Source organism: Nerophis ophidion, linkage group LG05 (genome assembly GCF_033978795.1).
Source record: "Nerophis ophidion isolate RoL-2023_Sa linkage group LG05, RoL_Noph_v1.0, whole genome shotgun sequence".
In the NCBI taxonomy this organism is placed as follows: domain Eukaryota; kingdom Metazoa; phylum Chordata; class Actinopteri; order Syngnathiformes; family Syngnathidae; genus Nerophis; species Nerophis ophidion.
The window spans coordinates 28,647,663-28,659,626 of NC_084615.1; the positions used below are offsets into that span (position 1 = coordinate 28,647,663).

General features: G+C 38.1%; 1 long non-coding RNA gene across 1 annotated transcript; it reads right to left on the reverse strand.

Annotated features, from left to right (window-relative positions):
• Positions 1 to 1,193: 1,193 nt before the first annotated feature.
• On the reverse strand, positions 1,194 to 7,111 carry LOC133552881 (uncharacterized). Its single transcript, XR_009806786.1, has 3 exons — positions 6,952 to 7,111; positions 6,312 to 6,377; positions 1,194 to 1,515 (listed from the first exon to the last, which is right to left on the reverse strand). It is a non-coding gene; the product is annotated as an uncharacterized LOC133552881 (long non-coding RNA).
• Positions 7,112 to 11,964: the final 4,853 nt, after the last annotated feature.

The following is an 11,964-nucleotide window of genomic DNA, read 5'->3' on the forward strand; positions in this document are numbered from 1 at the left end:
GTGGTAATAAAAGATGCAACCTATGCTTAAAAGAGACACTGTTTATTAAATACCACCCAGACCTGTCGTCCCTCAACAAGCGCAGTGAAATTAAATCAGCATGCCGTCAAAGACGGAGACACCTCCTAGGTAACACATGAGCCAATCCCCACGCCTGCTTGTACCTACCTGATCTGTGACCTATATAAACCATGGTATGTGAATGCTTCCATTAAAATCTCCTGATGATTGAGGGAACCCCTCATGAAACAGTTCTGTAGAGATGTAGTAGTCTTGTGATTTTTTTCCCACACATACATATATTGCGCTCTACCACGGTATCGAGCACTATTCTCTGGATAATCTGATTAAATGGATAGATATATATATAGATATATATATATATATATATATATATATATATATATATATATATATCTATATCTATATATATCTATATATATATCTATATATATATATATATATATATATATATATATATATATATATATATATATATATATATATATATATATATATACATATATACATGTTCTACCTCTTATTACCTTTGGGGGCGCTGGTGCCTATCTCAGCTACAATCGGGTGGAAGGCGGTGTACACCCTGGACAAGTCACAACCTCATCGCAGGGCAAACACAGATAGACAAACAACATTCACACTCACATTCACACACTAGGGCCGATTTAGTGTTGCCAATCAATCTATCCCCAGGTGCATGTCTTTTGATGTGGGAGGAAGCCGGAGTACCTGGAGGGAACCCACGCATTCACGGGGAGAACATGCAAACTCCACACAGAAAGATCTCGAGCCCAGGATTGAACCCCAGACTACTCAGGACCTTCGTATTGTGAGGCAGACGCACTAACCCCCTTTTCCACCGAGAAGCCCTTATACTGTATATACCGGTATATACAAAACCAGTGAAGTTGGCACGTTGTGTAAATGGTAAATAAAAACAGATTACAATGATTTACAAATCCTTTTCAACCTAAAATAAACTGAATAGACTGCAAATACAAGATATTTGACGTTCAAACTGGTAAACTTGTTATCTTTTGCAAATATTAGCTCATTTGAAATTTGATGCCGGCAACATGTTTCAAAAAAGCTGGCACAAGTGGCTAAAAAGACTGTCAAAGATAAAGAATGTGTTATGTTCGGCGGGGAAGGAGACGACACAGCAACAGTAGTAAAGCTCAACACTTTTATTTGAGCTTGATGATGCGGTGGCGTGTGTATGCTACTGTGTATGTTTGCAGGACTATGTGAAACGTTATAGTGAATATATTTACCAGTGGTTGTTGTAAGTGCGTGTTGAGTGAGAAGGCGACCAGTCCAGTAGGGCGAGGCAGGTATGAGAATCCGTGGTACAGGCTGGGTCCGTGGGGCTGAGAGGGGCATCAAGAAGTCCGAGTCCAAACTGGAGGTCCAAGATCGAGGGAGGCAGTCAGAATCCAGAGGGGGTCCAGAGAAGTGAGAAGCACAGCTCACTTCCAAGGCGACAGAGGGAATCTTGGGAAACAAGAGAAGCGACAGGGACAAATAAGCACAAGGGCGGAAGGTCACTTGGAGCGAGCAAACAAAGGTGAGTAGTCAGAGACGAAAGCTTGCTGCAAGCAGAGACTACGTTCCAGCGTTGGTTCTCTACTCTGGGCACGCTGGCTTTTATGGGGAGTGGTGTCATCAGCAGCAGGTGTGTCGAGTGGCAGCAGAAGCAGAGCGTGTATGGGCGTGTCCTGTGGTGTGTGCTGATGAAAGAGCAGCTGACTGTGTACGCGCCGTAACAGAATACTCATCAAACACTTATTTGGAACATCCCACAGGTGAACAGGCTAATTGGGAACAGGTGGGTGCCATGATTGGGTATAAAAGCAGCTTCTATGAAATGCTCAGTCATTCACAAACAAGGATGAGGTGAGGGTCACCACTTTGTGCAAATGCGTGAGCAAATTGTCGAACAGCTTAAGAACACAAATTCTCAACAAGCTATTGCAAGGAATTTAGGGATTTCACTATCTGCGGTCCGTAATATCATCAAAAGGTTCAGAGAATCTGGAGAAATCACTGCACGTAAGCGGCAACACCCAAAGCCAACATTGAACGCCTGTGACCTTCGATCCCTCAGGCGGTACGGCATCAAAAAGAGACATCAGTGTGTAAAGGATATCACCACGTGGGCTCAGGAACACTTCAGAAAAACAACTGTCAGTAACTACAGTTGGGCGCTACATCTGTAAGTGCCAATTAAAACTCTACTATGCAAAGCGAAAGCCATTCATCAACAACACCCGGAAATGCAGCCGGCTTCGCTGAGCCCGAGCTCTAGATAAAGCTCTAAGAAGGACCCATGCAAAGTAGAAAAGTGTTCTGCGGGCTAAATTTTAAGCAGCCCGCCCTCCGCCCATGTGCAGCTGGGATATGCTCCGGCACCCCCCACTACCCCATAAGGAACAATAGGTAGAAGATGGATGGATGGATGGGTGGGTCCACATTTTAAATTGTTTTTGGAAACTGTGGGCGTCGTGTCCTCCGGACCAAAGAAAAGAAAAGAATCATCCGGATTGTTATAGGTGCAAAGTTCAAAAGCCATCATCTGTGATGGTATGAGGGTGTATTAGTGCCCAACGCAAGGGTAACTTACACATATGTGAAGGCACCATTAAATCTGAAAGGTACATGCAGGTTTTGGAGCGACATGTTGCCATCCAAGCAATGTTATCATGGTCGCCCCTGCTTATTTTAGCAAGACAATGACAGTGTAACGGTCCGGGCGCGCGTCAGTGCGCATTCATCTGTGCGCTGCACCGAATAGCGCGCCCCAGACTGGTGGCAGCAACTCGACGAAAATCAGCACACCTGGCTGATGAGAGCAAGCTGAATAAAGACCAGTGGACTCAAGGATCCTTGCCGGATCTTAATCTTCTGTCGTGTAAGCCGACTACTCAGCTTTATGGTCTCTCCCTCTCTCTCTCTCTTTCTCTCTCTCTGTGTTTTTCCCCTCCGTGTTTTCATTGTTTTTCCTTGTTGTCCTCCCCAGCAGTCTGCCTTCGTCCCCGCGCTGTGCGTATCGTCGGTCATAGTTTTCTCTGCTGGCCAGAGTGCCTCTTCCATCCTCGAACCCCGCTTGGACACGGACCTCCTACGCTTTGCAATTCGCCCTGACCATCTGCCTGCCCCACGGACGGCCTTCATGCCTTGTCCCTCCTCACGAGTCAACACTATGTAAAACACTCAAAATATTACCTACACCTAGTTCAACACCACACACTCTTGGATCTTGGTCACACTCAATTCTCTAGCCTAGTTTGTACGTATATATTTAGTATTATATATATATATATATATATATATATATATATATATATATATATATATATATATATATATATATATATTGCTGCCATTAAATTCAAAGTTAATGATTATTTGCAAATAAATAAAAAATACTCAGTTCAATCATTAAATATCTTGTCTTTGTAGTCTTTCAATGGAATGTAAGTTGAAAATGACTTGCAAATTATTGTATTGTGTTTTTAATTACGAATTACACATGTGCAAATCTCACTGGTTTTGGGTTTTGTAACATAAATATAATAGGATACTAATAAACTAGGTTGTAGATAGCATAGGTTGATAGGAATAGATTAGAAAACAGAATAGAATAAAAATAAAAATATAATAGGTTGTGATACTGTTGTGCAAATAGAATGTAAAAAACAATGACAATAAACCAAACCAAATAAAAGCCAAATGTTAAGGAAAAATGTCGGATTGGCAGAAGTTAGGCGGATAATTGAATTGTATTTTTTGAAAAATTGTGTGTCATAAAATTTCCAAGCCTTTAGTAATGTTTTGAATGTTTTACTGTAACAGATGGTGCTGGGCAACACCAACCTTGTTTGAACCATACTTTTCCTCAATAAACACTGAAAAGCCTACCTAACGAAAGTTTTAGTCATGGGGGCTTAGAGAATGCATTAGGCGGTAGGGCGGTGAAAATCAAAGCTCACTGGGTAGTCAAGTGCAACTAAAATGTTCTACAACTGATCATGACCAAACAGTTGAAGTCATTGTTGGACCGTGGAGAAATAGTCACGTCTCTTGGCTCTATTGCACCTAAATAATTAAAAATTACAAAGCTAATGAATTTCCACCTGGGGATAATAAAGCATTTATAATTCTAAGAAAAATAATGTTTGCCAACAAGCTATCAAAATTGTAAATACATGTGAATCCAAGACCTCAACTGATTGTGAAGGATTTGATATGGAAACGATAAAAAGAGTGATAATAGAGATTTCAGAACATTTAACGTACATCAATAACCCTTTCATTCCAAACAGGCTTCCAAACAAAAGGAAATTGGCTAATGTGTTTACAAACCATAGAGTTGGTACGGCAAGTATTCACACCCCTTTAAAATGTCACTCGTTGTTTCATTGCAGTCATTCGCTAAAATCGAAAAGGTTAATTTTCTTTTTCATTAATGTACACTCAGCACCCCCCATGTCAGAAAAAAACTAATGTAGAAATGTTTTCAAATTTTAAACAAAAAACTAAAAATATCACATGTACAGACTGGACACTGGCTGAGAGATAGTGAGTGGCCGAGGGTGGAGTCGGGTTTGCTCCTGTCTCTGGCCATGCTCCCTCGACCCCAGCAGATGATGCCCTGGAACACCGCAGAGGCCACCACAGTGTATATGGATGTAGCAATTATGTTTTTTTTTGGTTGCTTGTCTATGTGCAATTGTGTGTGCGCAATTATTTTTTGTTTTTATTGTTAGTTTTTTTGTTGTTTTACTTTTGTAGCTGTATGTTGGGTTGAGTTTGTTCTTGCCCTGATGTGGGATCTGAGCAGAGGATGTCGTTGTGGCTTGTGCAGCCCTTTGAGACACTCGTCATTTAGGGCTATATAAGTAAACATTGATTGATTGATTAGGTGTAGAAATGGCACTGCTGGAGTGGCAGCTGGTTGCATTCTTGGCACACCTACCTTTGGGCAGTTTCGCCTTGTGAATGCCACTGAGCAGATAGGTAAATCATTCTTACATGAACTCAAATGAATGCCCAGTCAAACATATCTGGGAAAAATTGTGACAAAAAGAGTGAGATTTAATTCTACATTAGTGAAAAAAAAAAGTAGGCTCTTTTCTCATCCAGGGCAAAGGGCACCATTATGTGTGTGGGTGCTTGCTTCCATGCATCCTCTCCACCCGATTCTTGAACTGGTACGGTGGCTGCAACTCGTGGTATGTCTATGCTAAAGAATCACTTAAATAAATATTCAAACACGGTGTTCCTGTTCAAACTGTGTAATGTTAAGTGGCAAAAAATTCTAAATATATTTTTTTAATAAAATCTGCTCCTTTTATTTTTATTAATATTTAAGCCTATTACGCTTCCATATTTTAATGTTGGTCATTATGCTGGTACTTGGAGAGTCAAGTGTTTTCTGAGGTGGTACTTGGTGAAAAAAGTTTGAGAAGCACTGCTCTAGTCATGAATCTGTTTGGTGTTGTTTGTTGGAGCTTTTTAAGCGTTTTTATTTTTATTTTTTATCTACATTGTCCCATTTGTTTGCTGTCATCCTCTTTGCACAATTAATCATAGTATTTTAATGAACTATTTAAAAAGGTATGGAATCAGAGGGTTGGTCTTGAAATGGTTTAGAAGCTACTTAACCAAGAGGAAACAGTACGTAAAGATAGGCGAACACATGTCCACAAAGCTAAAAACATGTTGTGGTGTACCTCAGGGATCAAAACTTTAATCTCTATATAAATGACATTTGTAAAGTTACAAAGGACTTAAAACTTACTATTATTAGCAGATAATACAACTGTTTTGTTCAGGAGAGAACACACAGAAGCTAATACACATAAAAACAAAATAAATTAACAAATTATAAAATATAGTTTGACAAAAAACAGACTATCTTTTAATCTCAGTAAAACTAAAATAATGCCTTTTGGTAACAGTAGAAGAGAAATTCAAACATAATTACAAACATACGGAGTAGATATTTAAAATAGAATAGTAACAATAGATGGTAAAATGAACTGGAAATGTCATGTAAAAAATATACAACATAAAGCAGCAAGAAACACGTCAGTAATGAATAAAGCAAAACATGTTCTAGACCAAAAATCACTTCATATTCTTTACTGCTCGCTAGTGTTACCATATTTGATTTATTGTGTAGAAATATGGGGAAGCAACGACAAATGTACGCTTCATTCACTAACTGTGTAACAAAAAAATCAATTAGAAAAATACATAATGTTGGATATAGAGAACATACAAACCCTTCATTTATTCAATCACAATTATTGTGTATTCCGTCCTTGTTGAAATGGTCATGCGTGGTGACTCTGAAAAAAGAATGTAACAATCAGATCACATGAAAACAGCTAAGAAAATATAAGTCATACGGGAAAATGCATTTTTAGACAATATGATTTGCTCGATCGGCTAGGGGACATCAAAAAATGGATTAGAAAAGACAGATTTAAAATAATTACATAAAAAAATAATAATTTCAGCGGGCCAGATGTTGGACGTTGGCGGGCCGTAACCAGCCCGCGGGCCGTAGTTTGGGGACCCCTTATCTAGTCTAAAGAAAAGCGCTTAATAAATGTAATCTATTATTATTACTATTCGATCAGCTACTGATATACCACGACGTGACTCACATTTCGACATGTTACCATAGCAACAACTCTGCAAACATTATTAGCTGATTTGACAGTGTACTTTTTTTGTTTCCTCCGAGACAAACTGCAAGTTTGCAATCGATGTGAGACTCTTAGGAGCCGCAGAAACATTAGTTGCTAACTTGTTTGTAGTGGAGGCACACAAGGCTAACTGCTTAATGGCTACAATGCTATGTTGCCTTACATTCCGTGGGATTCAACAATCATTTAGAAATAAATAATGTCTAATTACCTTTTCCTCCTCTTGACCCGATGTCCATGTGGTTGAAGATGCGCTCGATAATGCTGCGGACTGTGCCTCAGTGAAGCTACTTTTTAGTAGTCCGGCAGACATTATTTTCTTCTTCTTCTTCTTTTGTTTTTATGGCGGTTGGCAATCAACCTTCTGGTGTGCATTACCGCCACCTACTGTAATGGAGTGTGGACCGAGGTGGATCCCTACTGTATATTCTTTTATTTAACCCAGTGTTTTTTAAATATGTGTATATTGCTTTATATCCTATGTTTTCTGAATGCAACCCTAATATACCTCCCACTTCTAACCTAATATTTTCTTTTGCTAACTTATTTTCCAGTATTTCTCTTTCTCTATTATATTTCCTACATTGTATTAAGACATGGTCAACATTTTCTATCTGGTGGCAAAAATCACACAGCCCTGTAGTATGTTTGCCAATCAATTTTAGTGAACTATTTAGATATGTATGTCCTAATCTCATTCTAGTAATAATGTCTTCTTCTTTCCCATTTCTACCCCCTCCTCTCATTACACCTACTCTCCTCTGGACTTTGTAAAACTCTCTACCTTTTGTTTCCTTATTCAAATTATCCTGCCACTTTTTATTGTGTTCTATCTTAATTATGCTCTTCACTTCTTCTTTACTGTGCTTAATCTCCATGTTTACTTCTGTTTTAGTGGTTGCTTGTTTTGCGTATCTATCAGCTAACTCATTTCCCTCAACTCCTACATGAGCAGGAACCCAGAGAAATGTTACCACACCTCCCGCTTTATTTATCCTGTAGATTGCCTGAACTATTTCATAAACTATATCTAGTCTTGTTTCTGATGTTATGTTTTTTATGCTCGTCAATGCACTGCTGGAGTCCGAGCACACGACTACTTTCCTTGATTTGTTTTCCTCTATCCAGTTAACTGCCATATAAATTGCTACCAATTCCCCCGTAAAAACAGATAGTTTATCACTAATTATTTTATTTAACACTATATTTCTCTGTGGGATAACTGCAGCAGCTCCTACTTTACTATTTATAATTTTTGATGCATCTGTGAATATCATAATATTGTCAAAAAAATTTCCTCAATCCATTGTTCTATTTGGTAACTATTTAAATGTCTATTCTTCAATAATTGCATGTTTACCTTTGGGTTGTCATACATCCACGGTGGTATTGCAGGAATTGGTACTGTAGGGCTAACTTTAATATTGTCGATTTGTGTTTTGTTACATATATCTCCAATTATCCACCCAATACTATTAATTTTTTTCTTCCCTTTTTCTTGGCAGTTTAGTAGCACTTGACGAGTTGGATGTCCTTGCTTGGATCCTTTTAAGTTTGCCCAATAAACTGCTGAGAGTTGATCTCTCCTCATGTCCAAAGGTTTTTCATTCATTTCTACTTGTAATGCTGCCACTGGAGTAGATTTAGTAGCTCCACAACATAATCTTAACGCCTGCGACTGGATCCGGTCTATTTTCCCAGGTAGAGTTTTTGAAGCAGATTGATAAATAATGCATCCGTAGTCGATAACAGATCGAATTAAAGTGATATATCTTGTTTTCAATGTCAACCTATCAGCCCCCCAATCTTTACCCCTCAAAGCCCTCATTATATTTAACACCTTTTTACTTTTCTCCACTATTTTGCTGATGTGGGTTGACTAGTTAATATTTTTATCAAACCATATTCCTAAATATTTAAATACTTGTACCTCTTCTATGTTTTCTCCATAGAGTTTTATTTGGAGCTTGTTTTGTACTTTCCTCTTTGTAAAATTTATGACTTTTGTCTTTCCAACTGAGAATCTTAAACCCCAAGCCGTCCCCCAGTCTTGAACATTATTTACCGCTTTTTGAATCTTCTTTTCCATATGATTTGTATTTCTACCTCTCTTCCACATCACTCCATCATCAGCAAACAATGCCACCTCCACTAACCCTTCCACTTCACTAAAAACTTCATTTATCATGATGGAAAATAGTACTGGACTTATTATACTCCCTTGTGGGGTCCCATTTTCCACTACGTATTCTCTGCTATATTCATTCTCTATTTTTACTAATAATGTTCTACTTGTTAAAAAGTATTTTATCCATCTGTACATTCTTCCTCTAATCCCAATCTTATTTAGTTTCATCAGCAACCCCTGTTTCCACAACATATCATACGCTTTCTCTATGTCAAAAAATACCGCAATTATACTTTCTTTATTTATTTGTCCCTTTCTAATTTCCTCTTCCAGCTGCACTGCTGGGTCATTTGTGCTTCTTGCTTTGCGAAAACCACTTTGGTAGTTTTTTATAATTTCTTTTGACTCTAAATAATATATTAATCTTTCATTAATCATTTTTTCCATTACTTTGCCCAAATTTGAGGTCAATGCTATGGGCCTATAATTTCCTGCCTCTTCCGGATCTTTCCCTGGCTTGCATATTGGAATTATTACAGCTGTTTTCCACTCATCAGGTAGTTTTCCTTCTTCATATGTCCTATTATATAATTTCAAGACCACTTCTTTGCCGATGCTACCTAAATTTTTGATCATTTGATAACTCACCAGGTCTTTCCCTGGCGTCGTATTTTTAACTTTTTTTAAAATTCGAACCATTTCATCCAAAGAAAATGTCATATCCATAGTGTTGGTAAAACTATGATCGTTGTCTTCCTTCATTTCCTCAATATTTAAACTAATTGTTTCTTCTCTCTTTTGTTTTTCTACATTTCTCAAATTATCATTACTGTGCACTTTAACAAAGGTTTTTGCTAAAAGTTCTGCTTTTTCTTTATTTCCTACCACACTCCGCGTTCCATCTTTCATCACATGATTTTTATGTTCTTTTCTGACCCCTGACATTCTCTTGATCATTCCCCACACTTGGCTTAAAGGAGTAGTTCTATTTAGTGTTTCACAAAAAGTTCTCCAATGGTGTTTTCTTGTTTTTTTAATAACATACCTTACTCTAGCTTGATGCCTTTTATATTGGATCATGTCTTGGAAATTATGTGTTCTTCTCAGTATTCTAAATGCTCTATTCCATTCTTGTATTGCATCTGTACACTCTTGTGTCCACCACGGCACTATCTTCCTTCTTCTCCCTATACTATTCCTTGGTATGCTCTGTTCGGCTTCTTCTATTATGCACTTTGTAATATCTGTATTTAATTGTTCAATATCTTGATTTATATCTCTACTTCCTTTAAAGTTATGTCGGTAATTTCCCTAAATTTCCCCCAGTCACCATGATTATACTTCCATCTTCCTTCTATCCTAGTGCTTTCTGTCTTATGATTTATGTTTATGTGAATGAAGATTGGATAGTGATCACTTCCCATTGTGCTGTATTTATTTACCTCCCACTCCACCTTTCCTGCTAACCCTTGTGACACTAGTGTTAAATCTATTGCTGTTTCTTTACCCGTGACGACATCTAACCTTGTTCCCGACCCATCATTCACACACACCAGTTCTTTTTCCTCCAAAAGTGCTTCCAATGTATCCCCATTCCAGTCATCCCTTTCACCCCACATTGTGCTATGTGCATTAAAGTCACCTCACCAAATAATATTGCCACTCCAGTGCTCGATTATTGTTTCTAGTTGGTGAATTTCTAATTTCTTACATGGATTATAGAAGTTTAGTACTTTGTATCTGTCTTTATTATTCCATACTTCTACTCCTACTATCTCTAGTTCTTGTTTTACTTTTAATATTGAATAATGCATATCTTCCTTAATAAATATGGCACATCCTCCTCCTTGCCCATCATTCCTATCTTTACGTATCGTTATATATCCTTTTATTATAAAGTTTAATTTTGGCTTCAGCCATGTTTCTTGAATACATATTATATGTGGTTTATTTTTCATATTATTAATATATCCCTTTAATTCCTGTCCGTTTGCTATCAAACTTCTGGCATTCCACTGAACAATTAACATGGCGTTGGATTGTGGTAACATGACTCGGTCTCGTCTACTCTCTGTAGTTCACCATGCACTTGTTCCCAGGATAGTTCTTTTACATTTAAAAACTTTGCTGCTGCTTTGACGATTATTTTGATTTTCTCAGTCTTGTTTCTAGCCTGTTCTGTACAGTTTATTACGTAAGCCAGGAATACAACTAGTTTGTCCATGGAAATTCCTGTATTTGCTGCCTCTTGTTTTTTATTTCTTGAACTATTTTCACTTCTGTCCTGTTCTGCACTTTCTTGATTTCTTATTTTAACTGCCTCTGCGTATGTAATATTTCTTTCAACTCTGATTTGCTGTACTTCTGTTGCCTGTTTTCTTATGATGCAGCCCCCATACGCTGCTGTGTGATTCCCGCCACAATTACAACACTTGACCTGTTCATTTTCTCCACATTGTCCATATTCATGCTCCCCTCCACACCTTCCACATCTCATCTTAGCATGACAAACACTAGCTATGTGCCCATAGCGTTGGCACTTGAAACAACGTACTGCGGGTGGCACGTAAGCTCTAACATAGAAGCTTAAATACCTAATTATGATTCTCTCTGGTAGGACCTCCTCTGCAAATTGTACTAGCATGGATTCGCTCTCAGTCTTTTCACCGTTCCTAAATGTCATAATTATTTTCATCATAGTGACAGTTCCTCCTTTTATTTCTCTTTTCAGATCATCTACATTTTCTCCTCTTGGGATTCCTGTCACGACTCCTCTTGCCCCCTTTCGTTCTCCCACTTCGATTTTTTCCTTTATTATTTTGTTGCACAGTTTTTGCAATCGCATTGCTTTGTTCTTTTGCTCTCCATTTTTGCATTTAATCAACAGCCGTCCGTCCCTGAGCACCTTCGCTATCTCCACCTCTCCAATGTCCTTCTTTAATCCCTTAACCAGTGTCATCAAACTAATGTCATTCATATCTTGGTTTGATTTAAATGTATAAATTATCTTATATTCATCCACCATAACCCTTTTCCTCTTATCAACCTCTTCATCGTCTTCATGCACTCTTTTAGCACTCGACTTTCCTTCACTCC